The sequence below is a fragment of the Molossus molossus genome, unplaced genomic scaffold (assembly GCF_014108415.1).
Source record: "Molossus molossus isolate mMolMol1 unplaced genomic scaffold, mMolMol1.p scaffold_m16_p_6, whole genome shotgun sequence".
NCBI classification, from domain to species: domain Eukaryota; kingdom Metazoa; phylum Chordata; class Mammalia; order Chiroptera; family Molossidae; genus Molossus; species Molossus molossus.
This window is the reverse complement of record NW_023425399.1, coordinates 10947772-10971437: the sequence shown is the minus strand read 5'-3', so window position 1 is coordinate 10971437 and position 23666 is coordinate 10947772. Positions and strand designations below refer to the sequence as shown.

Here is a 23666-nt window from a genome sequence, read left to right as displayed (position 1 = left end):
TAATTAAAAAGACAAAATATTCACTTATGGACCAAATAAAGAGGAAAGAACAATAATTCAGTGATAATACAGACCAAAAATGGTCACAGATGACACACCTATCAAAGCTCTTCATTTCCAGGCCCCTGACAGGCATCACTAATCAACCACAGCATTTTTTTTCTTGATGAATCTGGATTCAGTCTCAGAATTCTCACCAAAGTAATTTGGATATTAAATCTGAATCTCTCAAAATTGACATCTATAGCCTCCCATATACAGGTTTACCCCACTTTTGTTTAAATCTCTCTAGGGGCCCTGGCTGGTTTGGCTCAGCGGTTAGAGCATCGGCCCGTGGACCAATGAGTCTCAGGTTTGATTCCAGTCAAGGACACGTACCTCAGTTGCAGTTCATCCCTGGCCCTCGTCGGGGTCATGCGGGAGGCAATCAGTCAATGTGTCCCTCTCACATCGATGTTTCTCTCTCTCTCCCTCTCTCTTCCTCTCTCTTCTTCCCTCCCACTCTATCTGAAGATAAATGGAAAAATATCCTCGGATGAAGATTAAAAATAATAAATCTTCCTAGGGAGTTCATTTCACCTTTGCACAATTCCCTTAGAATGTTTCTTCATATTAGATGAAAATTTATTCCCCCCTTTTTGCTCCCGTATTATTTTGCCAGTTAATAAATAAAACAATCAAATGCTTATCTTGCCTTTGCTGTGTGGATTCTATTTCAGGGTTGGAAATCCCAGATGGCAAATCCAAAAAATCTACATTTCTTCCTCCGCCTCTTCCTTCTGTCTTTTCTCCAAATATCTTTCCCTCTCTTCTTTCTCTTGGGGAAAAATTCACTAGTCTACCCGACAGAATCCAGGGAGGTCTTGCATAAGGCAATACAGTACAACTACTAAGATACAGATACCATAATTCTTGCCTTCGACACACACCTCCCCTATGGAGTAGCTAACCTCGTTCTTATTTACCCGGAAGAAATGAAAGCATGCATCCACACAAAGACTTGCGCATAAAATGCTCATAGTAGCATTCTCCATGATTGGCAAAATGCAGAACAACCCAGGTGCCCATCAACTGGTGAAAGGACAAACAGAAGGTGATAATAGCCACACAATGGAATACTACTTAGCTATAAAAAAGGAGGAACTTCCACCCTGGCCAGTTTGGCTCAGCGGTTAGAGCGTCGGCCTGCGGTCCGGAGAGACCCGGGTTCAGTTCCCGCTAAGGGCACATACTTCGGTTGCAGTTTGTCCCCGGCCCTGGTTGGTCGTGCGGGTGGCAGCCACTCGATGTGTCCCTTCACGTCGATGTTTCTCTCTCTCTCTCCCTTCCTCTCTCTCATCCCACTCTATCTGTACAAAAAATGGAAAAATATCCTCGGGTGAGGATAAAAAAAAAAAAAAAAGGAGGAACTTCCATTCCATGCAATAACATAGATGAATCTCAAAAGCATGCTGAACCTGAGAAGCCAGACACAAAAGAGTTGATATTATATGATTCCATTTATATGGAACTCTAGAAAATGCAAATCTAATCTGTAGTGACAGAAAGCGGACCACGATTTCCTGGGACCAGAAATGGGGATGAGCATTGACTTGGCAAGGGGCACAATAGACATTTTGGGGGTGATAACAAATATTTTATATCTTGATTATGGTGGTGGTTACACAGGTATAAGCATTTGTCAAAACTTATTGCTGGAACTTAAAATGTGTGCATTTTATTGTGTGTAAAAGATACTCCATTAAAGTTGATTTAAAAGGAAAAAATCACCTGCCTTGACAAGTTCTCAGTCTGATCAGATTTTTATCTGGGCATCCTTCAATGATAAAATAAGTTCAGAGCGTTTGTTATTCTTATTCTTCTTCTTCTTATTATCCTCACCTGAGGACATTTTTGCATTCATCTGCAGATAGAGCGGGAGGGAAAGAGGGAAGAAGAGAGAGAAACATCATTGTGAAAGAGGCACATCGAGTGGTCACCACCCCCACGACCCCCACCAGGGCCGAGGACAAACTGCAAACGAGGTACATGCCTTTAGCGGGAACCGAACCCGGGACTCTCTGGTCCGTGGGCCAACGTTCTAACCGCTCAGCCAAATCAGCCAGGGCCAGAGTATTTTTTAAAATAAAAAATTTCAACTTCAAACTTACTTCTTTAATTCTAAAGCTATCCAATACAATAAAATAATTTATTTGGAAATACCAAGTATTCATAAGTACGGGGAGCAATAGGAATTGTCTCCAGCTGCTGGTGGGAGACCAAGCAATTGTTATCTAGTTCCTTCTGAGTCCTGTCCCCTTGGCTTACATACAGCTGTCTTCACACGGTCTTTTCTTGTGTACCCACCTATGTCTAAATTTCCTCTTTTCATAAAGACACCAGTCATATTGGACAGGGCCCGCCCTAATGACCTCATTTTTGCGTAATTACCTCTTTAAAGACCTTATTTCCAAATCTTGCTGCTTCATGATTTTCTCTTTGGGTTGACTTCAGTATGGCCTTTATCATGGTTATTCTCCCTGGTGTTCACCGGACATCTTGAATCTGTAAATTCATGTCTTTTATCAAATTTGAGACATTTTCAGGTATTATTTCTTCAAATATTTTTTTGAGTCACCAGCAGGTGAGAGATGGGGAACACTTGTCCAAAACCCAGATTCTTGGCCACTAACCCAGATCTATTGAATCGATCTCTGGGACTGAGTCCTAGGACTTTGTATTTTAATAAGATCCCGGTGTAATTTTTATGCACAAAAAAAGTTTGAGAATGACTGTATAAGCCTGTATAGGCTTCAAGAGCAGGACCATATCTTATTTATCTTTAGGATGTTCCTTATGTGTTCTTTAGTGCCTCACGCTATGCCTTGTACTTAGAAGGTACTTAATATACACGTAGACTTGCATGTAATGTTTGTCTGAATATGTGGGATGGTGTGTTCTTTATAACTTAAAATGGCAGTCTTCACCTCATCAACAGGTCTCAAATTGAGGTCATTGTGCTTCATACCAAGTTAATTAGGACTCATCTGGTTTCTGGTCACAGAAACACAACCCTTATTTTAACAAAACAAAGAAAATTTGTTAGACCATGCAACTGAAAAGTCCAGTGGTCATGTCAGCTTCAGTCATGGCTGAATCCAGGGAACTAAAAATATATCACTAATAGCTTTTCTCTCCAGCTCTCACCTCTTTTTTTCTTTTTGGTTGGTTTTGTTTACAGGTAGCCTCTTCCCACTTTGGTAAACACCACTGTCAACAGTTTAGGGCTCACTAGTCCTAATACTTGTGTTCCCAAAGTAAATGGAGCAACACTTCCCCGACAGCTCCAAACAAGGCCCCAGAAAGGGCTCCTGTCGGCCTGGTATGATTCATGTGCCCATTCTGGAACCAAGCATAGCCAGGGAGATGGAGTACTCTGATTGGCCTTCCTGAGTCACATGGTCAACCCCAGGTAAAAGATGGGGAAGGGGGATGGCCATGAAATTGACAGCCCCTATGTAGGAGGATGGAAAGGATGCTTAGCCACATACTAGAAGATGTCCCTATCACAGTCTCAACACAATGGATGTGAACTCTTATCAACGCCTTCCAACTGAGAAACTTTAGAATCACATTGGTGAAATGGGCCCCCTTCTTACTTCAGGGAGGTTAAAGCAAATTCCATAAACCAGTCATTCCCAATCCTTGCTGTAAATCAAAATCCCCTTGGCATACTTCCTAAAAACACAAATTCCTGGACCCCTCCCCAGACCTAAAGCAGCAGAATCCCAGTGGGTATGACCAGGGAGAGTACATAAAATTTGACATGCAGAATGGTAATAATTTTCCCAACCAGTGCATGTTCTCCTTTCCTCTAGAAACCCGTTTTCCTACTGAAACCCCCTTCACCAAGTTTCAGTCCATGCAGTTGGGGAGAGGGTGATGATCCCTCTGCAGTAGGTGAGCACAGGACCTAAGCCTGGTCAGGCAGAGAATTTGGTCCATCTATCCACAACGATTGGTCAGAGAATGGCAGTCAACACAACCCGAGCCATTGAGCCCCAGTCCCAGAATTTTATTGGAAATATTGGGAAAGAGAAGTCCTCTCTTTCCATTGGACAAACTAGCTGTGAAGGTGACTAGCTGTGAAGCCTGCAGAGGCCAAGGGCCACCACCTAGAGCGGGTCCACCTGAGAGTGAAGCTTCCTGTAGGCAAAATCGAGCTGAAGAGGGAAAGAGATGACTCTAGAGATCTTGGGGGAGCAGCCCACGAATGGGCCAACGTGCAGAAGACCCAGAGAGCTGAGACTATCACAGAGAATGAGGCCAGAGTCCTGAAAGCATCCACAGGTCACCTGCTCCACCTCCAGATCTGTAGTTGGAAGAGTCTCTAACGTCCCTTTAGAGAGAAGTCACTTTGAGTTGTTTTTGTGTTCTCTCTAAACAGAGGTAAGTCCTTCATTCATGTTCCAAAGCTTATTCCTTCATTCAACAACTTTTATTGAGTGTCTGCTATGTACTCAGCACTATCCTAGACACTGGGATATGGCAGTGATCAGAACACCCAGACTCCCTGTCCTCGTGGAGATAACAGCAAAGAGGATTGACAGGCATTCAATATCACCTACTTGCACACATACATAAAAAAAAAAAAATCAGTAAAAATAGCACGTCAGGTGGAGAGAATGAAAACAAGGGAGGAGGATAGAGAGTGGCAGGGTGTGGGAGGGACAATAGGGTCCTTAGGGAAGGCCTTACCACCAAGGTGACATTTGAGCAGAGACTCAAGGAAGGGAAGAAATGAACAAAGCGGATATTTGCAAAGGGGACGTGGTCCAGGCTGTGGGAACAGCCAGTGCAGAGGTCCAGGCATGGGAGCATTTTTTTAGGAAGAGCAAGGAAGCCACCGTGGCCCAGGGAAAACGGGTGAGGGGAACAGTGGGGTGTAGATAAACTATACATAGGGGCTCAGTTGTGGGCGGCCTTCAGGATGCTTGTCAAGACCGGTTTTTCCCTTGATGTGGGGGCCATGGCAGAATGGTGACCGGAAGAGGGTTATGGTTTTTGTGGCCTTGGGAAAGTCACTCCAGCTGTGTGAGCCCCATTTGAGGGTGAAATTCGTTAGGCAAATGCGACAGTAATAATGACCGCAGAGTGCCCACCCATGAGTGCTAAAACCAGTGGGCAAAAGTTTGCAGAGAAAAGGGATACTTGCGTAGCTTCAAAGTATCACCACCCCCACCAAAAACAACAACAACAACAAAGGTATTTATTTTATTTTATTTTATTTTTTATCCTCACCCGAGGACACTTTTCCATTTTTTGTTCAGGTAGAGTGGGAGGGAGAGAGAGAGAGGAACAGAGAGAGAGAGAAACATCGATGTGAAAGGAACACATCGAGTGGCTGCCACCCACACAACCGACCTGGGCCGGGGACAAACTGCAACCGAGGTCCGTGCCCTTAGTGGGAACCAAACCTGGGCTTCTCTGGACCGCAGGCCAACACTCTAACCGCTGAGCCAAACCGGCCAGGGCAAAGGTATTTATTAATAATAAAGGGAACCTGGTAACTTCACAGTGGAGAAACCCAGAAGACACCACCTGACCAAGTGATGTAGGTTTAACATCACCAGTAGTAAGACACACCCACGTCACTGGCCCCTGAGACGCCCCGAGGATGGGTGTAGTATCGCTTCTGTAGCGTTCTTGCCAAATCGCACAGCCTCGATTCCAATCATGAGAAAACAGCAGACTAACCCACATGGAAGGACATGCTTCAAAATAACTGACCTCTGCTTAGCACAAGAGTCAGAGCCATGAAAAACAGGGAAGATGAAGAAATTGTCACAGATTGGAGGAGACTAAGAGACAAAACATCTAAATGCAATGTGGGTTTCTGAATTGGATTTGGGGACAGAGAAGGGACATGAGTGGGGAAACTGGGAGACTTTAAATAAGGTCTGGAGTTTAGTTGATAGCATCACACCAATGTTAATTTCTGGGGATGGGAACTTGATGCTTGTACTATGGTTGTGTAAACTGTTAGCATCAGGGGAAGCAATTTTTCTAAAATTATTTCAAAACACAGAATTTAAAATCGGGGTGAGTAATAGTTCTTACATATAGGAATGGAATGCAGATTGAGCAGAGATAAAGTCCGCAGTGCACTGCTGGGTAAGGGTTCTATAAACGATAGTGATTGTTCCTGCTAGCTCCTTCCCATCTGTTATCAAACACATAAGCTCACCACCGCTTGATGGCTCGCACTGTCTCTAGCCCTCAGCAGTGACTTCTCTGCTTGGGACTGAGTAAACAGGATTCCTCAGATCAGTCCTAAAAACCAAGAGTTTAAACAAAAGCAAACCGTGCCTTCTGGCTGCCTGCATCTCTGGGATTATGAAATAGAAACCAGAGGCTCCCGAGTGCTGAAGGCATCAGGCTAACAACCCCGCCCCCTTTCTCCCGGAAGCAGATGGCAGAATTTATTTGAAAAGGTCTAAAAGGAGAAAGAAGAAAGCAAGCATCCACTCCTGGATCGATCTGCGAAGGGTTGAGGACAAAGGTGCAGGCCACGCTCGGTTTTATCCTGGGCCACGTTCCGCCCTAAAATCAGTGGTCTCCAAACTTCTGATCAGACATAACATTTTGCAACAACACCCTCAATGTTTATTTATTTATGTATTAAGTATATATATATCTATATACTACTGTATTAACATATTCTGCGAATGCTAAAGCATATGCAAGAAGAAAACATGAAGAGGAGGTGATAAAGAAGATAGAACTGATATTTTGAAAAATTATTCAAACACATCAAAAAAATCTTTCTACTCTCACGAAATTATTATTACTATTTGACTACTGAAAACAGTGTGACTCAATAGCCTTCATTATTTTTAAATTCTTGTGCATAATTATATGGTACAGTTTATATCAATATTTGATTTTAATGGCTGTCATAGATAAAAAAGTAATCTCATAAAGATACGTCTTCCACCTGGAAGAAGGGTATCATTTGCTATTGTTCTTTCGAAAGAATGATTTCCACCTTCCAATTCCATATATCAATTTTTCAAAGGTTTTTGTTGAAATTTGTTTGATTATGTCTATCTTCCCTCAGGTTAAGCTATTTTTCTTGAAAATGAATGGAAAAGTGTTGACTCTTTACACTTTTAACGCAGGAGTTTTAAAAAATCCTCAGAAATACTAGGTTGGGATGATTTAAATGATATCAGAAAATCCTTTTTCAAGGACTTTAAGTACAATTTTGTGTATTTCTACAGGTAGTTTACATAATTTTCAATCATGTAAACCTGTCAACGGTCACCCTTCACTGGAATGCTCCAAACATCTGTTTTCACATTGCTCTCTCCATAGTCCAATTTTCTTTTAAAAAGCAATCCTTTTCTCTCTCATTTTTCAAGTGCCACCTTTACCCTGAAGGCCCAGAGTAAGTGTGTGGCTAACCAAGGGCCTGGCGTGGGAGGAATGTGAACTCTGCCCTCTTCCCGTGCTTGCATTATTCCCATCATCTCTCCCCAAGGACTCCCTTTGGCCACGTGTCCATTGCCATTTGGGAAGGGTTGGTTCAATTAAAAGTGGAGTGGCTACAAAGCCCCCATCTGGTCCTTCTCCGCTGTGCCCTCTTCAAAGGGGAGGAGTCAGCGAGGCTAAGGGGATGGCCACGCCCACAGTCCACATTCTGTCTTACACTCCGTCTTCCAGACCCTGCACCCTGGGGTCCTGGAATTTCCTCCCAGGGCTGACCCGCCCAACAGCAGATTGCATCAGCAAGACACACACCCTGCAGCCCCAGGGAAGGCCAAGGGGCTGAGACACAGCTTGGACTTTCAGGCTGGCACGTGCAAACCCATGCACAGAGCCCCTCGTAGTAAGAAGAAGTTGGAGATAGAAAAAAAAGAGAAATGGGTTGTGGGCTGGGTGACATTCCAGCCAGAACATGGAGAAGCTCAAGAACCCGACACCGGAACCTGGCCCTCCAGGTCATCGTGAAGGTATATTTGTAAAAGTAGGAGGCTAGAACATGTTTTGTTGGACATTTTGATATTCAGACATAGGGTAAGTGGTCCTCCATTTGTACAACTGACTGTCCCGCAAATGGATGGGGCAGCTGATGGGGCACACTGGTCACTCAGCTGCCTCCTCTGCATGTGCAGAAGGCCATTCAACAGGCTCTTCTTTTTCTGTAAAACTGTCAGGCAAACTCTAACTTGAGTTCTTATTTCCAGAGGTCTCTAGGCTGCTGCTGGCCTCCAACAAGACACACATCAGGGGTCATACTCTAGAGACAGGGTGCCGCCTACTCAGTGAACGGTGGACCAGCATCTGAACGTCTAGACAGACCAAAAGCAGGTGATTCTCTTTGGGGAACTGGGAAAGAGAAATGTTCTCAGCTCCTCCCACAATGGAAAAACCCATTTCAAAGGCTGCTCTAATGTCTTCCATTGCCAATGTGAAAGACTTCCCAAAAGATGGAGCGGAGCTGGTGAAAAGCCCGGAAAGGGAGAGGGCGCACACGTGATTTCTAAGGAGCATCTGCTTGTCTCTAAGCAGCATAAACCAATCAACTTACCGGCAGCTCATCACAAATGTGTTGCTCCCCAGCCCCCAGCACTGGACAACTCCAGCTCTTCCCTCTGGAGGCCTCAGACATGCCCAGGGACTCAAGACCACGAGCACAGGCAGAGGTGGGCACCACTGCCCACGGAACTCTTAATTATTCGTAAAGCTGAAAGTCTTACTTATTATCTTAGATTGAAATGATATACTAGAAATAGGTTTTATACTGCCTTCTGGTCCACTCCACCTTGGGGACTGCCCTGAGTCATGAATTCCAGTTAGAGTTCACTGAGGAGCTCAGAGCAGACTTTCTGCTCCAACAGATGCCAAGCAATTAAGGTTTCTCAAAACAGAAGAAGAAGAAAGTGCAATAGTACATTTTAGTCACGTAGTTGGAAAGAAATGTAGAGAATTTGAACTCCTAAGTGATGGAACAACGGAAGCAGGGCCACAGCAGAAAGAAACCACTCAGAAGTCAAAAAGCACAACCTTCCAGTTAGAAGATGAATGATTTCTAGGGATCGAATGCCCAGGGTTGTGATTACAGTTAACAACACTGCACTACCTACTTGAAAGTTGCTAAGAGAGTAAATCGTATATCTTCTCACCATAAAAAGAAATGGCAATTATATGATGTGATGGAAGTGTTAGCTAATGCTGTGTTGGTAATCATACTGTAATGTATAAATGTATCAAATCAATGCCTTGTATACCTTAAACCTGAACAGTGTTATAGGTCAGTATCTCAACAAATCTTGGGGAAGGGAGTCAGGAGACTGGGATCTAGTTCAGTCCAGTCTGTACCTAACTGTATGATTGCCTCAGTTTTCCCACTTGTACAATCAGAGGGTTAGACTTGATATTCTCCAATTTGAAAAGCTTAGCTATGCATCCAATTAAGGGCTGCAAATTCAAATTCCTACAGGGGCCAAGGAGTAAAGATAACTGAATGAAGGAGGCCAGGTGCAAGACAATAGGGAGTGGTGGAGACTGTGGTGAACTGGAGAGAATAACCACCATGCAATATCAGTTGATGCCAGTTAGGCAGGAATAGAAGCCTAGGGTTGACAGATGTTCTATCTTTTATTTTTCAGGCAAAGCTAGGAATTCAGATATTACATGAAATTTTCTTGTGGTAAATAATGGCACCTAATATAAAAACAACAACAACAACAACTCTTTTTTTGAAACACTGTGCTGGACAAACAAAAATCCACTCCGAAGTCAGCTGCTTTAGGACACTTTCACACATACGTAACTACATTTCAACTTCGCTGGCAACATTAGCTGGAAAGTTCTTTATTTTGCTCTGTCCTAATACCCTCTATGTTTACTTCTGCTGAAGATGTTTATTCGCCTGGGAAGTAGCTCCCTAACAGAAACATTTGTTTTAACTGCTGTGGCAAATCCTTCATTTGCTGAGAAGCCAAGAACAGCCGAACCTTTCCCCCCACAAACGTTTGGTGAGGCCAGTTTAGAAAAGCGTTTGCAGATTTGTTTGTTTCTCCCTGGAAAAGAGGCCAACGTTGTCTCAGGATGAAAGATACAAGATGGGGTCCAAGTTCTCACCTCCGCACTGCAGATTCAACACCTGATATCCAGGGGCGGTCTTCATCATCACAGTGCTCCTTGGTTGACATTATTGCCATATTTTTGGAAAACATATCAGGTTAATTCCTCTCCTCCTTGCTTCACACAGTTCCATGCAAATGATCTCAGCCTCCACACACATTTCAAAGGGACTCGTTTTATTTGATTCTTTCATCTTGACTTTGCCCTCCAAGCATGCCAATCACCCGGTGCTCAATTTTTAATATGATTGTACAAAAAATTACGGGGAAAAGTGGAATCTAAATGATGGACTTAATTTTTTTAATATCAGGCAGGCATTAATTTTTCAAAATAATTGTCTAGAGGTGATTCAATTTCACCTGCTCTTTAAATATGCATTTTTCAGTGCTCTATGGCTTGAAGGAACGACTTCAAATGAGTGTGTCTAGTAGGCTCTGAATCATAAATAAAACTTCTAGCAGTAAAGCTTTGTCATCTTGGCTGCAAAACTCCATTTTGAAAATGAAATGTTACCTTCCTGATAACTCCCTTTTCCTCTCCCCTCCTCCACTGTCTAAATAGGTTTATCAGTGGAAAGACAGAGATTTTGTTTTAGTAACTGCAACTTAGAGACGTTGAAACAGGCAGCATTGTAAGGTGGTCCCAAGATCCCCACTCCCTGGTGTGATGCCCTGTAGATTGCAGGGCATATTTTGTATATTCCTGGTTTTTTACGAAGTTGAGCAGCTTTTCAAATGTTTATTGATCATTTCTACTTCACGGTTCAGTAATTGCATCCTTATCTCTTTATTCACTATTATACTGGGTTGTCTTTTTCTTACTGATTTGTAGGAACTCTTGATCGATATATTCTGAACTAGTAATAGTTCACCCGTTTTATATTTACCAACTGTTTCTTCTAAACCACCCCTTGTCTTTTACTCTGGAGTTTGTTTTGATGACCGAAGAGAGGTAAGAACTAACCTCTCCCAGTGGGGAGCCGATTGTTCCAGCAGCACTGAGCAGTCCGGGCTTTCCCCGCGGAGCAGAACAAATCTGCAGAAATGTGTTTGTGGCCCTGGCCGGTTTGGCTCAGCGGTTAGAGTGTCGCCCGCAAACCAAAGAGTCGCGGGTTCAATCCCGGCCAAGGGCACGTACCTCGGTTGCAGGTCATCCCCGGCCCTGGTCAGGTTGTGCAGGAGGCAACCAGTCAATGTGTCTCTCTCACATCGATGTTTCTCTCTCTCTCCACCCCCCCTACTCCCTCCCACTCCAAATGAAGATAAATGGAAAAATATCCTCCGGTGAGGATTAAAAAAATAAATAAATAAATGTGTTTGTGCCTAGACTCCCCAATCTATTACATCAATCTGTTTGTCTCTTTATGCCAACACTTCTCAGTTTTAATTATTATAACTCCACTATCTGTTTTGGTATCTGGTAAGGCAATTTGTTATTCATTTTCAAAGATGTTCTTATCAGACATTTCCTCTTTCGAATGAATTATAAAATCAGTTTTGACACTAAAAAAAAGACGTGTCTGTATGTGTACATGCATCTATGTGTGTGTGTGTATGCTCCTGTGTGTCTATATGTGTACAAGTGTCTGTGTATGTATATGTCTACAGCTCTGCCCACTAAGAGGCCTGAAATCAGGGACACTTCAGTAACACCAGACACACTTAGCACCCAGATCTTAGTTCCTAAAAATTACTTTCCACTAAAAGGAACCAAAGATTTTTGGAGAAATCTCTAATTCCGGGACTGGATCAAGACAAATAGAAGATGAACCTAACAGAAAGGAAGGAACTGGTCAAAGTGATGGGAACATGTCAAATGGACACAGGAGCCGGTGTGACAGTATGTCTGGGACAGTGTGAACATCGAAATAAATAAGACAGTAATGGGTTACACCCACTGAATAAAGGAGGAAAAATAAATAAGTTAATAAATAGAAAGTTTGATGAGGAACAGGATATGTACATAGTCTCGAAGTATATCCCCACAAAATACTTGTTAGTTACAAGGTAAAAGAGGAACTTGATAGTGGAGAAGCCTGGCAGACACCACTTTAATATCAGAGTTAATATCACCCTCAATGGGACAAATCGAAAACCCAGGCTACAAAGAGCACATCATGGCTTCTAGGTTATTCAAGATGCATAACCCAAATCTAAGCATGAGAACACGTCAGATTAATCTAAATGAGAAACATTCTGCACGTTGCTAGTGTGTTAATAGGATATTATTGAATGTATAATAACACTATATTATAGTATATTATACATGCTATGTATTGGGATATATAGTTTTTTCTTTTAAAATACAAATTTTGTATGAATAAATGTTTTCTCTTTTAAGACAGAACTCTTTCTGGATCTTTTTTTTTTTTTTTTTTTAATTTTTTTATCCTAACCCAAGGACATTTTTGCATTTATTTTCAGATAGAGCAGGAGGAAGAGAGGGGAGGAGAGAGAGGGAGAAACACCAATGTGAGAGAGATACATGGAGTGGTTGCCACCCACATGACCCCAACTGAGCCAGGGACAAACTGCAACCGAGGTGCATGCCCTTAGCGGAAATTAAACCCGGGACTCTCCAGTCTGCAGGCCGATGCTCTAACCACTGAGAAACCCTGCCAGGGCTCTTTCTGGATCTTTTTAACATACAAATCTTTCAGACAGTGCTCTGAATATTTACAATTACATGTATGTACACATGTATTCTTTTTTAAATATGCAAACACCGTCACTCATACTGTTTATGACATTCTACAAACTACATTTCCCGTTTGTATGGACTCGCCTCCCGCTCACCTGCTGTGGGACACGGACACGCCAGGTCATCCAGCCATTCCTCTCTGATTGCCATTTGTTTCCATCTCTTTACTCCTATGAACGAGGCTCACAGACATCTTGCCTGTGCTCCTTGTAGACTGCTTTATGCATTTCTCTAGAAAGAAGATGGATAATAGAATTCCTGGGTCACACTTTATATTTTAACAGGTATTTCCAAATTTCCCTCTTTTTTTAATTCCTCACCCAAGGATATTTTTCTCTTTATCATCAGATAGAAAGGGAGGGAGAGAAAGAGAGAAACAGCAATGTGGTAGAGCCACATTGACTGGCTGCCTCCCGCATGAGCCAACCAGGGCCGGGGACAAACCTCAACAGAGCTACGTGCCCTTGACCAGAATCGAACCCATGACTCGTTGGTTCTAACCGCTCTAACTGCTGAGCCAAACCGGCCCAGGCAACAAATTTCCCTCTTAAGTGTCCACACCAAGTCGTGCTTACAAGGAACGTTTCACAAGAGAAGTCACAATGCACACGAAATTCAATGACATGCAGAGTTTTGTGTTGAGTGTGGTGGAGATTGACAGCCATCACTCAGTAGCTATCTCCCTTCCTACCACAGTAATACAGTCGTTAGCTTGGCTTTGTCTCTCTGCCTGGATAAAGTCTACATTCCCCAACCTCCCATGCAGCTAAACGTGGTCATATCATTGGGTTCTGGTCAATAGGACATGAATGGAGGTGATATGTTTAACTTCTGGGTACTTCCTTTAGGAAAAAGGAGTGAGCCCTACAGCTCTTTCCCCACTTCCTGCTGGCTGGGATGCAGATGTGATGACTGGAGTTAAGGCAGCCATCTTGGGCTATAAAATGGAAACCACTTGTTGATGTAGAACAGGAGGACCTTAGATCCTACATGATTGTGGAGCCACTAAACCAGCCATCAATTACCTACCCAGACTTTTAAGTGAGATGAAAAAGGGGATAAAATAAAGGCCACGTTTGAGAGATGTTTTTCTGTCACAGCAATTAAACTGATATCCTAAATAATACAGTCACCGAATGCCGAAAGAGAATTATCTGGTAAAGGAAGAAATTATCTCAAATTGGGGCGATCATAAAAAGATTATTTTATTTTATATCTTCCCAGTAATTCTGCAGGAAGGGAAGTAAATATATTGGCATTTACTGGCCACTAATGTAGATTGTTAAAAATGCTTATTGTTAGACTATTTGATTCTACTTGGGAATTTTCTACACTGTTGGAGAGGGCAGGCCAAGGGATTGGGCTCTGCTGAAGGAACAGAGAGGAAAAATGTTGTCCAAACCAACTGGGGTTTTGGCAATGAATGCTCACTTGTTCACCAGTTTAGCATCTGTTTAGATTCCACTGTTTTGAAAAAATTAAGTGGTTCCGTCCTTTAAATGTGTTTCTAAGCCCAGCGTAACGAGTGACCTTTCCTCTCCTTAGGTCACTGAAAATAATTTTCTTGTGTTTGTGGCTAATTCCTCGGTGGCGGAGGCCCAAATAAGGGGACAGGAGAGGTGCTTAGGTGAAAAATAAACACGGGACGCGAGAAGGATCCTGGATTTCCTGTGGCTCGTTCCGTTTCAGTCGTTTGCGTTGTGTGATGTGTGTTTGGACGGGATTTGCATCGGCGTAAGCTGTGCACAAATCCTAGGAAATCATTTGGACTTACTTGTAGGACAGTTTCCCAAACCTGGTTTTCCCACTTGAGTTTTTAAGTTTTCTTTTCAAATCTATTGTTCTATTTCTAAGAATAGAAGAACAAAAATCAGCCATTGTTTTTAAGGAAGTCATTAATATGTGGTCCCATTTATAAGCTTAGCTAATTCAATGCCTTTGAACATTGTAAGTTGCTTTTCTAAATTTGATATTCTGAATTTTCTTTGCAAGCATTTCAAATGTCCAACGTTCCTACTTACTCAGTCCATTCTAATAAATCACACTTAAACAGCAAATCTTTTCTCTTCAGCATTCCAACGATTGCATAGAAACTTAGTAAGACGTTCATTTAAAAAGTGCAGGTTTAAGCAATGATTCAATTACATTTTAAATTATACTCAACAAGTCTGACCAACATGTTACTCTAATAGTCCTATATCTCTTCCACATAAGTCTCTTAAAATATGTAAATTACTAAATATGAACAGTTTCCTTCTTAACAAAAATATTAGTATCATGATTTTTGACCCTGTCAAATGTGTCCACGTTCATCTCTGCATCTTATCTCAGTTCAAATATGCTTACTGATAACATTTCTTTCCCATTCTGGGTATTTCTATAATCAAATATTCCTGGCGTTTAAAGATGCTTATCTTCCCGGGAGATTCTTACCCTCAGGTAGCTGAGGCTGCTTCCATCTAGACTCTTTTTTTTTCATCCTCACCCAAGGACATTTTTTTTGCATTTATCTTCAGATAGAGTAGGAGGGAGAGAGGGAGGAAGAGAGAGAGAGAAACATTGATGTGAGAGAGACACATCGACTGGTTGCCACCCACACGACCCCAACCGGGGCCGGGGACAAACTGCAACCGAGGTACATGCCCTTAGCGGGAACCGAACCCAGGACTCTCTGGTCTGCGGGCCAACACTCTAACCGCTGAGCCAAACCGGCCATGGTCCAACTAGTCTCTTAAACTGAGGTCCATGGATAGAATTCAGGGGGTCTGTAAATGGGGATGGGGAAAAGTATATTTATTTTCACCAACCTCTAACTGAAATTTAGCATTCCCTTATAATATGAACACGACAGCAAACTACAGTTGCATTAGCAGGACCTGTGACTCTGTCACCAAGACAAATTTGCATATCTTATTATGGATGTAAGAAATATCCGGAAATATCTTTTCTACTCAGCATTATTTCCAAATTATAAGCTATTAGGCCTGCTGCTGGATCTTATTTATTTAATGCATTAATAAAGAAATTCCTATGACTATATCACAATAATTTTATATTTTTTATTGAGATTTAATTGAAGCATAATAAACTGGAAATTTTTTAAGTGTTCAATGTTATCATTTTTGATATAATGAAACCATCACCACAATCAAGGCACCGAACTTTCCCACCCCCAACAGTTTCTTTGTGCCTCTCTGTCATCCGTCCTTCTACCACACCCATCCACGGGTGGCCAGCGCTTTGCTTTCTGTCACTATACATTAGTTTGCATTTTTGAGAATTTTATATAAATGAAGTCATACATTATGAGTCTTTTATTGGTGTGGTGGGAGTCTGGCCTTTTCACTCAGCATAATGATTTTGACATTCATCCATGCTGTGCGTATCATACATTGCTTTTATTCCTTTGTATTGCTGAGTAGCAACCCATTGTATGGATATTACCACCATTTGTTTTCCATTTATCTGCTGATGAACAATTATACTGTCTCCAGTTTTTAGCTGTTACAAATAAACTTGCTATTAACATTCCTATACAACTCTATGTGGACTTATGTTTTCCTTACTCTTGGGTGTCAAATGGCTGGGTCAGATGGTAGGGGAATTTTTATCTGCTTAAGCAACTGTCACACTATTCTCCAAAGTGGTTGTACCATTTCACATTCCCACCAGCAGCATATGAAAGTTTAGTTGCTCCACATCCTTGTTGACACCTGCTATAGTCTTTTAAATTTTAGCCAATCTAATGGATATGTAATGGCATTTCTCTATAGTTTAATTTGCATTTCCCTGACGACTGATGATGTTGAGCATCTTTTATGTGCCTATTGGCCATCTGTATATCTTCCTTTTGAAGTGACAAACTGCTTGCCCTTTTTAGAAATTGAGTTATTTGTCATATTCCTATTGAGTTGTAGAAGTTCTTCATATATTTGTTATAAATTTCTTATATGTTTTTATATCTGTCTGATAGATGTATTACATTTCTCCCAATCTGTAGCTTGCCTTTTATTCTTTCAATTCTTTTGAAGAACAAAAGTTTTAAACTTGAATGAAGTCCAATTTATCAATGTTTTCATTCATGATTTGTAATTTTTGTGTTATAAAAAACCTTAACCTGCCCCAAGGTTGCAGTACATTTCTTCCATGTTGTTTATTAGAACATTTATGGTTTAAGGCTTTACATTGAGGTCTGTGCTCCATTCTGGGTCGATATTTGTGCATAACATGAGGGAAGAATCTATGTTAACTTTTTATCAATATTCAGTTTTCCAGCACCATGTGTAGATTATATGCATGTTTGTGTATTTAGAAGCATCATTTTGAAATGATGTCCTTCGACTTCACCAGACTGCCCAAGGGGTCCCTGGCACATGTTCTAGAGATTCCAGCAGAGAAAAGATAAGGAGCTGCAGGCACCCAGGAAAGTGTTTACAATATCCATGTAGCATCCGTTATATCATCCCATGGGTTTGGGGAGACCATTTCTCAGTATGATGAGGTTGCATAATAACCAGCGATATGGTTCAGGGCACTAGAGGGTTGTCAGAGACGTGGAGGAGATGCCCTGAACCATAAGGAGAACTGTTATGTCAATTTCATAACCACAAGAAGAACTGCCCACGGCCCCTGGTCTACTCCTGGAAGTGTGCCACTACATACCTCCCACAGGATTACTTGATTAAATTTGACATGTCTTTAGTTCTCAGGACATACCTAAGTCATCCTGCTAGGTATGGTGGCTATCTGTCCTTGCTTGCCTGGGACAGTCCTGGTTTGTGCTCTATTATTAACAGTGTTTCTTTCCCTCTCAAAATGTTCCACTCTCAAAAGACCTTTGATTAATGGAGAGCTCAGATCTGGGGCCCACTGCACCTGTGGCTGGATGGGGAAGGGCTGAACAAAAAAATAATGGCACCTGCCCATGCTTCTGTCCCCAGAGAGAGCTGCCCTGACCCCTGTGCCTCCAGCCCTTGCCCTGAAGCTCGTCAGTTTTGTTCCCCACAATCTGTCCCTGGCACCTTCCAAGCTGCTGCCCCAGCACTGGAGCTCAGAGCAAATGAGTCTGTGAGCAAACAAGTCTGTTGGCAAACTTCTCAAGAGGAACATCTGGGACTATAGCAGCCCTCCACCTCACTGGGGTGCAATCCTGGCTGGTTTTCTCAGCCAGATGTTATGGGGACGCCTCCTCCTGGCACTGGTGCCCCAGTCTGGGGATCCCGGTGTGGGGCTGGGATCCCTCATTCTTCAGGGGAGATAGCCCTTGGGTTTCTTAACCACCGCACAGTGGGGTGAGACCAGCCCATTTCGCATCTCTGCCCCTCCTACCAGTCTCAACGCGGCTTCTTCTTTACATCCTTAGTTGCAGGACTTCTGTTCAGCTAGACTTCAGGTGGTTCTCACGGTAGTTGTTCTATCATTTAGTTGTAAAGTCGATGTGGTCACGGAAGGAGGTCAGCACGGTGTTTACCTACTCTGCCATCTTGCTGGAAGTCTCTAGAACTCTGACCTTGAGAGACTCCTGTAATCTCTTCAGATACTCCTGTGTCTTCAGGACCACAAATTCTTTTAGAATTTAGAACAATACCTGATTGGATCCTGGAGACCTCTGATGTCTCTCGGTCAGTTTTTCCAAGGTCATTCCTCTGATGTCTACTGAAGAACAGTCAGCTTTGTTCACCACCAAAAGCAAGGAGAAAACAGAAGCCACCTGTATTAAAAAGCCACGCTATATGCTTTTTCTCCTTGCAGTGGTTCTCAACCCTCCTGATGCCGCGACCCTTTAATACAGTTCCTCATGTCGTGGTGACCCCCAACCGTAAGATTATTTTCGTTGCTACTTCATAACTGTAATTTTGCTACTGTTATGTCTTAGGCAACTCCTGTGAAAGGGTCGTTCAACCCCCAAAGGGGTCACGACCCACAGGTTGAGAACCATTGCCTTGGGGGGAGGGGAGGTGAAGCAAAAACTGGCATGTCTTTGAAGGAAATTCCAAAGAGATGAGGGGCAGAAATTCTGGGGGTTAGTACTGCAAAGCCAGCCTGACCCCAGCGTGGCTTGGAGAACCTGCTTGGAGTGGTATGAGTGTCTTCACATACAAACTGATTGGAGAGCTGCTCCTAATGAAAGTATCTAGGCATTACATAAAGGCTCTTGTTCCGCTGCTGGGTCTTACCACCAGCCGGCAGACGCTTCATCTCCTTCTCCTCCCATTTGGCATTTCTGTTGTCTCCTAACTAGTCCCTGAAGGGAAGCATGGACTTCAGCCATCTGGGGTACTCTCCAGTCCCCTTCTTTGAATCCTCAAGGTCTTTGCTGAAAAACAAAGAGAAAGAGAGAGCATAAAAGAAAAAGAGAAGAGCCCTGGCCAGTTTGGCTCAGCAGTTGAGCATCGGTATGCGGACCAGAGAGTCTCGGGTCCGGTTCCTGCTAGGGGCACGTACCACACACAAAACAAAAAAAGAAAAGAAGAAGAAAACCTTGACCTTATCTTGAGCTCCTGGTGGTTCCTCAGAAGAACGGTTCCTCGATCACCGTGATTCCTCTGTATTTATTCCAGGGTGAGCGGGAAGGGAAATTGGAAAGGGCAGCACGACTGTGGTCATTCTGGGCAGCGTCGAAAGCCGTACCGCCTCATGTGTATTGTCTTCATCCATCCTCTATTTATTGGGTTCCTCCCTGTACACCCCCTGTTCCAGGAGCTGGGGACATGGCCATGAGCAAACCAGTCAAGTCCCTGCTCACATGCAGCTGAGATTCTGGTCGCAGAGACAAACAGTGAACAGATAAACACATGTGACGTAGTGTGGTAGAATGACAAATACACGTGCTGGCTGAGGATGCTGTTTTGGACAGAGAGGTCAGGGAGCGCCTGTCTGGGGTGGAGACATTTGAGCAGAGACCTGAACGAGTAAGGTGACATCCATGGGCCTGTGTCCGGAGAGGTGGTGCAGGGTGACGGACAGCATGTGAGGGTGTTTTGAAGGTCCCTCTCCATACGGGAGTAAGTGTCTCCCGCTGAACATTGATGATCCTGAAATTCTGATGCTCTGCCTAAAAACATACCCAAGCGTTGATTTCTCGTGATTTTAAATGGGGGAAAAATTTTTAATGTATGACACGTCAACTCAAGCCCCAAAATAATTTTCTATAATGGAACTAAACACTTAAAATGCTTACCAAGTATCAGACTCGCTTGTTAGGATATGAAATGCTTAAAGCGTGGCTTTCTGATCACCAGACGATGACGAAAGTTTTCGACAAATGGTTGATGTGCGCGTGATGACGTGGCCACATCGGCGGCGTGTCCCCATCTCTGCTTCTGGGTGCGCGTTTCCAAATGTGGGGCGGATGTTCTCCCAACAGCAGTTGAAAAGTTACTTTCCCCGTGTGTTATTTTGATAGAAATCTTACATTGAGTTTGGGGATGCAAATATAAGTTTCTGTTTATAACTACTGGTCCAAAGATGATAAGAAATATGCCTTTTAGGAAACTTGGGTATTCCAAACCGAGGCAGTCTATTGGGAATCTATTAACTAGGGCTGTTCAACGTAAGCCTGCATTTGTATTTTTGGGATAGGGAGCATGTGAGAATATGTATTTATCTCTGTGTATAATATATAATACAATTTGGGGGGGTAGGGGGTATTTTATATTTCATGTGTTTGCACAAAAGTCCCCTGCCCACCCCTACATGCACATTGTGTGACATGTTGCTTTACTTATAAGGACCTGTGGGAGAACTTCTCTCCTGACCAATATCAGGAAAAACTCTGCTTCGTTCAAGTAGTTCTGTTTGTTTCGATCTTACGGACATTGAGAATCATGAACAGAGTGTAGCGCTTTGAAGTCCACGGCTTTCAAGCTTGGCTCGGCAGAGCTTTTGGGATTCCTTCAAGCCCTTTTACAAGTACCCGCAGGAGAAACATGTGAGGCATGAAGCTGGGATCCTTCCCCTCCTCTCTTCACACTGCGTTTCTACGCATACTTGATCTTTTCCCTCTGTGATTCATGTATTAAAATACGGAACACTTCACTAATTTGCGTGTCATCCTTGCGCCATGGCCACGCTGATCTTTGTTTCGTTCCACTTTTAGGATACGTGCTGCCGAAACGAGCACAACATGCCTGCTTTTGAATAAAAGAAAGTTAGAAAGGCACCAGCGTAATCGATCGCATTTTCTTCTTTGCTCTGGCTGCCAGGAAGATCAGCATCTAATTTTCAGCCCACTGCTGAGAAATGTTCAGGACCTGCTAGCCCACATTTTGTGCGCAAATCTCATCCTTGACTTTCATTTCTTTTCCTCCCATGATTCTGCTTCACCGGTGTTCTTGTTTCCTTTTTTTCTGCTGCCATATATATATGTTTCTGCATGCTGCCTCAGGTCCTTTTTGGAACGAGCCAAGATTTTTAAAATGCATTAAAAGTGCTTGCCCTGGCTGGTTTGGCTCAGCGGTTGGAGCATCGGCCTGTGGACCAATGAGTCTTGGGTTCGATTCCAGCCAAGGGCATGTACCTGGGTTGCAGTTTGTCCTCAACCTTGTTCAGGGTCGTGTGGGAGGCAACCAGTCGATGTGTCCCTCTCACATGGATGTTTTTTTCTCTCTCCCTTTCTCTCTCTCTCCCACGCTATCTGAAAATAAATAGAAAAATATCCTCAGGTGAGGATTAAAAAAAACAAATGGAGTGCTCTTTTCTGCAGAGAGGCTCTGCCCATGGGAAAGAATTGTGTGCAGAAATAAGGCATGACTTGGCCTGGAGAACACACATGTGTTTTCATGGGATGTGTGTACGCGTGCTGGATACATTGTGACATTGGTAGTTTTCAAGGTTAGGCTGGTCTTCTGGCTTCAGAGGACATTTACTTGGAAGACTCTGGGGGGAGAAAAGTACTTTGCTCCAAGACAGGTGCGCCTGTGGTCTACCCTCCAAAGAATCTGCTTCATGGTTTAGCGTTTTCAAATTTTGTCTGGGATTATTATGCTGGTCATTATAAAATGAGCCTAAATACTGAAAGAAGATATCAAGGGAAAGAAAGGAATGGAAAGGGGGCACTCCTACCAAGGAAGGTGGATGGATTTGAAGGTCTTGAATAAAAACTGGGAGCCCTAAGCCTTATCTCAGCGTCTACCTCATCTACTGTGAACCTGGGGTCAGGTCCTTCTCACCCTCTCTCTGCTTCACACTGGAATCGCCCGGGGAGTTTTAAAAAATACTGATGCTTCAGTCCCCCCCCGCCCCTAGAGTCTGGTTTAATTGGTCTGGGGTGGGGCCCCAGCATGGGGATTTTTAAAAGCTCCTCTGGAGATTCTAATGGGCAGTGGGGGCTGAGAATCACTGCCCTAAGAGAAAGAAAAATAAAATTAATAAGCACCTGCCTCCTGTCGATCTCTCAGGAGGCTGTGGGGTGTGGCTGTGATGCATGAGACAATGGGCCAGATTCTAGTGAGAGAGTTAAATGGTTGGATGAAAACCAATTAACCCTTTGTATTCCATAGATAATGGGTTCCCCAACACTGTCCCCATGATCTGCAAAAAGAAATCGATTTCAGGCCTTGATCCAGCACACACACACACACACACACACACACACACACCCTACTCTTGCTGCATGCAATTTATGTGGTATTTCTATTCCGTCTCTTCCCTTCTATTCCTTCAAGGGAAAAAAAAAAAAAACAAAAAAAAACCTGCCTACTACCACTGTTTAAACAACATTATATTAAGGCTCGTGGGCCAAAATGAATTAAACACCTCTGGAGAGCACTAAGGCGCTCTTGATAATGACGTGGAGCTTTCTGCGAAGGTGTGATGGGAAAGTGAAGTTGTATGTACAGCCATAATATTTGTCGAGCAATCGCTAATGCCAGTAATAGTCATAGTAGAAAGTGTTTTACGAGCAGGAGCTCGGTGAATTGTCACAATAATAATACAAGCTGGGTACTGTTATGTTCATCTTCGAGGTGAGAAAATCAAGGCCAAGTACCTCTGTCCATTCTGCATCTAGAAAGCAGAAGCGTCACCTTCATCCCAGGGCAGCAGGTCTAACCCTGACCCCGCCCATGGGAGAAGGGCCAACCGTGCTTACTGAATGCGTTTGCTTGTCTGAAGTTTGGGGCATAGAAAGGGGATGGAATAAGCTATGACCAGAGGTGGATCCAGGTGTAGTGGGGGCAGCTGCATACACAATTTGGGGTCTTATTTAAGAAAAAGAATACAAAATTATGAGTCTAAACTTAAGGTACAGAAGTGAATATTTCTTTGAATTAAGAAAAGAAATCACAACAAATCCAGCTTTTAAGAAGCTGAAAGAAACCACAAACATCGCAAAGTCCCAAATCAACTTTCCCTGGGCTGGCTCCATCCCCACAACGCCAGTGGCCACTTCATACCACCCTACTCAAGGTCAAGTGCTACGGTGGGGAATCTAGGCGAAAAGAGATGGTGGTTTCTGCTGATTGCTGTTAAATGGCAAAAGCATGTGATTTCTGTTAATTTTACACGAACAAGTGACCATGTGAACACATTTCTAGACCCTTATCTAGGCCTTAAAATGGGGCCCAGCAAGTGAGGGGCCCAGGAGCTTCAGTTTCATCGGCTTCCCAGTAACCCTACAACTAGACTTGAAGGCTGTATATCATTACCTGAAAATCAAGGGCTTGGAAGTCAGCTGGACCTGAATTTCAGCCCTGGCTCAGCCGCTTTCTATCTTTTTTTTTTTTTAAACACAGACTTGATCATTTGTAAAAGGGGCATGCTAACAGCTTCTACCTTTCAGTCTCTTTGGGGGATAAAGGAAATAAGGAAGCACAGGGCTTAGAGTTGCCCGACTT

General features: G+C 43.1%; 1 non-coding gene across 1 annotated transcript; it reads right to left on the bottom strand.

The window, feature by feature from the left end:
• Positions 1–20849: 20849 nt before the first annotated feature.
• Positions 20850–20953, bottom strand: LOC118619426. Its single transcript, XR_004957204.1, has one exon. It is a non-coding gene; the product is annotated as a U6 spliceosomal RNA (small nuclear RNA).
• Between the last annotated feature and the right edge of the window lie 2713 nt (positions 20954–23666).